Genomic DNA, 5,553 nt, shown 5'->3' on the forward strand with positions numbered 1-5,553 from the left:
TAAGTGCACTAATTGCCAATAAATGCATGTCTTCTTAATTGTATATGTATTCTTCATTGAATATGCTTTCTTGTGATTTTGGCTCTGAGTTAAGTGTGTATCAAGTATTTACGATAGATCTTTTATATTAGAGTCTTAGCAAACATCTAAACTAATTCAAATAGTGCCAAAAATTATTAGTTACTTATTTAATCCATTGTTATGTGTTCTAATCAATTATTTGTGCTTTTTTGTGTGATTTAATTGATTATATGTTCCTACATTCGATTACTTGGGCTAAAGATATTTTAAAAATCTAATCGATTAATTTGAAACATAATGGATTTACTGTTAAAATTCAAATCATGTTAATTGATTAACATAGAGGTTAACTGATTAAGTGCATACATAAAACAGATTCAAACACAGTTCTAGGTTTAGTTTCTTCAAACCCTAACCTTGTGCATTCTATCTTCTTCTCCTAAATTGATCTTGTAATTCATCCTCATACTCAGATTCGAGCTACCAAAAATCTACTTCTTTCCTCCTCCTAACCTCTAACCCATCAATCTGGTTGAAATTGAGTAACCTAAGATTACCCACTTTCTAAACCTAATTTCGATTTCCCTATCTAGTCTATTATCTATTCCTATCTCTACCAAAATAAATAATGAAACGCCCAAGAGATTAAAATATACCAGCAGAATGAATCGTTCTCTTCATCATCCGGGACGTATGAGAAATTTGAATGATGGAGGGTCTTCTTCAAATGCTGGGCAGAATCCACCCGTGGATTTGGACCTATTCTATGCTCATGCTCTTCAAGTAGAAAGGTTGGCGAGGTTTGTCGACCGGAAACCAACATACATTCTTTATGCTGACATGGCATGGATAGTAGAGAAAGGATTTTAGTTCTCGCTTGAATTGGAGGTACAAAGGGTTGTACAATTTCTGGAACTAAATGGCAGCATATACCCTTCTCTAGTTCGGGAATTTTATGCTAATTTTCAATATAAGAATGGTGGTTATCAAAGTATGGTGTAAGGGAAGTTGATTCTATTAAATGATGTTTAGTTTATGGTTGTTGGAGGTTTGGCGTATGATGGTTGATCTCTTGGTGACTGTATTGATGAAAAATGGAGTGCGTATGAATCCAAAGAAATGTACAAGTCATGCTTGAGAGGACCATAGAGAATAGGCTGCTATGCTACTTGATCGCTTAGATTCTAGTTCAGCACAATACAAATCACGTGCAACCAACTGTGAATGATTTGAATTAATGTTTGCTATTAAGGAAGGTATTCTAATAAGTTGGCCTGATGAGATTTTGAAGGTCATGTAAAACATTGCAGTGTCTTCCTCAAGACTGCTAGCATAAGGGGTATTTATATCTCGTGTTATTGGTCATATTGGGATCGACACATCTAGTATGAAGATCATTGTTGTGAATCCTAGAGACCTTATGGTCCATGAGAATCTCATTCACAAGATGAATATTTACAAATATGGAGGTGAAACGATGTATCAAGAGGAGCATAGGATTACTGTAAATTTGGATATACCTAATGAGGAAGAAAGTAGTGAGCAAGGTGAGCAAAACCAAGACAACAAAATGACGGGGCATCTAATACGCCTCAAGATTCTTCATTTGGTTTGGCTCATTTGGATGCCATGGAACAACACCTGAATGAACGAATTGATTCGAAAATGCAATCCATGCAAGATATTAGAAATCGTTTCGAGCAGCTTTACTTTCTATTTAGAACCTTGGATGGCTTTCCGCAACCACCTCCTAGTTAGTCTAGATTAGGGCGTCTAAGTATGTCCTAATTAGGTTATGTTTTAGAAAGTTATGGTCTATGTCGTTTTGGTCGTTGTGTTGTAATCTCAAACATGTTAGTTTGCTTTGTGCTTTGAATTTGAATTGTACACGCATGACATGCTATAATTGTATTTTTTGTGCTTTCACTTGAATTATGTACTTGCTATCTTAATCTTGTAATCGTTTAATTAATGAATGAATGAATGCTTAGTTGTTTATAAATTTGTTGCATTGATCTTATTGTGCATAATCTGTATAAAACAAGTGTATTTGTGAATCAGCATAATTTGGATATCAAGTTACATCACATTCTGCAATCAGCATGCAATATACATTGTATGTGTCATATCAGTAGTATTAAACGATTAAAAGTAGGCATAATTGATTAACTGTCATATAAAATGCAATTCGTTGTAAATTGAATTATACTTAATCGATTAAGTAGAAATATAATCGAGTAACAACAATACAAATTGAATTATTTTCCTCTCTTTTGGAGATAAGCTTTCATATATCACATTGCTTTTTGATCATGCCAAAAGGGGGAGAAAAGTTATTGTTTATGTTTTGCAGGAATTGCAAGAGAGGAACATTTGAGGCTTCCACAAGAAAATGATAAATCACCCGATGTTAAAATTGAGGGGGAGCAAAAGGGAGAAATGTGCGTCAACTTACAACAAGGAAATTTCAAAACATAGTTGATTATCATCAAGCATGTCCAACAAAGAGTTGTCAGATGCAATAAATGTGTGTCATCATAATAAAAAGGGGAGATTGAAGATGCAAGCATGCATGAATGAGCATATTGTGTATGCAAACATGCATCACATAGATTTCGATGAAGACAAAGGTTGATGAAAGACAGAGTTTGATAAAGAAAAAGATCAACAACAAAGATTGTGTATCAAGGACAAGCTTGAAGGGATGAACAAATCAACAAACAACAAAGTCAACAACAAAGTTAAGACTCAAGATTCATACAAGATAAATTATTCAAGAAGATCTAGAGGCTAAGTGTTTTATACCTTTATTAGGTCTTAAGATGTTTGCTTAGAAAGAGTCTAGGCTACGATGAACCCTAATGGAAGTCTCACAAGCTAAAATCAATCATACCTAAAATGAGCCTTACATGCATACATACATACATGATCATATTATTTTGATGTATTTAAAAAGAGTTTTAAACCAGACATCATACATTTACAAATCATGTAGGAGGTTCATATCATATTTAAATATCTTTTAGAAAAACCTTTAATCAATTAAGAGATATTTTAATCGATTAAGCATTTAATTCTTGTGAATCAGTTAATCGATTAAGTATGGGTTTCATCGATGAAGGGTTGTTGCATTTTTTTGTTTATGGTATTTTAAATATTCGTTATTCGACTATATTTAGTGGTTATCGATTAAATGCAGCTGAAAACAAAATTGTATACAAACCCAAGTTTTTCATATTTCTTTATAACATACATGAACATATTTTCATAAAGTTAGAACACATACACGAAAATTGATTTTTCACATTGTTATGAAAATCAGTGCTCTTTCACGTTCATATCTTTAAAGAGATTTTCAAAGTGTTCTTTTGAAAAAGAGAAAAGGGAGAATCTTTAAAAAGAAACCTTGCATCTCACGTTTTTTGTATTCTGATTGTGAGATTTGTAGAGGGGTTCTTAGATTCTAGAAGAGTGATTATTCTGCACATTTAGGTGCATCAATACCTTGAAAGATTTTAGACAAGGCAACAACACATTCTCCTGGTATGTTTAATATCACCATTGAAAGAGAATTTTTTTGGGAAAATCCTATTTGTGGTTAGGTAAGTGTCTTTACGAGAGCAAGAGGTCTTGGCTCGAGAGAAACAGAGGTTGGGGCTAAAGTCGCGAAAGGTGTGAGTATCCGAGTAAGCGAGCTGAGTAGTCAAACCAAAGTGAGAGACTCATTGGTTCCAAGAAAGGCGTATCTTGTGTCTTATAATGGAAGTTTTTTTGTAAAAGAACATATAATTTCCATAGTGAAAACAAATCTCCCAAGATTAGAAGGGGAGGCCTGGATGTAGTTTACAAGTGGACCCGCAAATGAACCAGGATAAAAGCTGTGTCTCATTCTTCTCAACCCTTAACTCTTTACATTTTCGTCTTACTTGATTTACTTAAATGAACATGCATATTATTCAGAGTTATTTGCATATTCAGTTTTGTGCATTTACTGTTCTTAATCATCTAAAAGATTGCTTATAAGTTTAGCTGAATTTTGATAATCTTGGATATCAAAGAAAACTGTTTTCATAAAACAAGAACTGAATAATCGATTAGGTTATTTAGTTATTCGATTATAGCTTGTGTTAATCGATTAAACATTGTGTGATTTTGTATACTCTGTTTGTTTATTGAGCAACGGTAATTGTGTACTGTATTATCTATTCAACCCCTTCTAAGTGAGTTGTAGAGCCGTGTGGGACCCATTGTTGCAAATCATTTATGAGTCTTGTTAACCGATTATTCTAAGTTCTATTTAATCGATTATAGACAACCTTAGTCGATTTTACTGAATCTTTTTATTCTAGAAAATCTAATTTTTTGTAATGCAATCAAAGTGATTATCAATCTTTATGACCCTAATTTGATTCTTGATTTTATCATAGATTATGAACAGTAAGCACAAATCACAGAAATAAAAAAACTTTAGGAATCATGAAAAACTGAAAATATAAAACAGATAAGGAAAAGAAAAATGATCAAGGATTTTTATCCTAGTTCATTTGCGGGTTAACTTGCAAACTACATTCAGGCATCCCCTTCTGATCTCAGGAGATTTTCTTCACTGTGGAAAATAGTTATCCATACAATCCCATTTCCAATACAAGCAACAAGAAATCCCTTCTCGGATCCGTTGAGCCCTCTCTCGGTTTGATCACTTCATTCGCCTACTCAGATACCCACACTTTTAGCAATTCTGGCCCTAGCCGATTTCTCACTCTATCCATAACTTCTTGCACTCATGAAGACACAACTTCTTTTTTTTCGGTGATACTAACAGACCAAAAGAATAACTCCTTGATTTTCATTATTTGTCGAGTTATGACGCACACTTAATGTGATAATTGTAACTCTGAAACTCAACTCTAAACTGGATGTGATGAGATGCAAGGGTTTATCATAATGAATGAAATTAATGCACTCTCTCGAAAATATTTTCCTCTCCTCTCTTTTTTCTCATGATTTCAAGAAAACTATGCAAAAATTCATTCTATACAACTTTTCATGAGATGCAATGGTTTATCATGATGTAAGAAAGTAATGGACTCTTTTGAAAATATTTTCCTCTCTTTCCTCTCAATGATTTCAAGAAAACTATGCAAGAATTCATTCTATGCAACTTCTCTCTTTGAATAATATGCACATGGGTTGAAAATGCATCTTTTATATAAAATTGATTTTACCTATCATTAATCGATTATCACAACTTAGTCGATTAATGCGTTATGAAAATATTGTTTTTATGTTATGGCTTAATCGATTAACAACCTCTTTAATTGATTATCGAGCCAGAAATCCTAGGTAGTTAGCCACTATAACTCCCTCTAATCGATTGCAATATCCTTAATCGATTAACGGATTCCACGTGACTTAATCGATTACTAATCATTATGATCGATTAATATATTTGGATTTATGTATCTTTGATGCATGGTAAACTCTCTATATAATGTATGCACATGCAATACATGATTTTGATATATATAATAC

Source organism: Lupinus angustifolius, unplaced genomic scaffold, assembly GCF_001865875.1.
Source record: "Lupinus angustifolius cultivar Tanjil unplaced genomic scaffold, LupAngTanjil_v1.0 Scaffold_420, whole genome shotgun sequence".
NCBI lineage: Eukaryota > Viridiplantae > Streptophyta > Magnoliopsida > Fabales > Fabaceae > Lupinus > Lupinus angustifolius.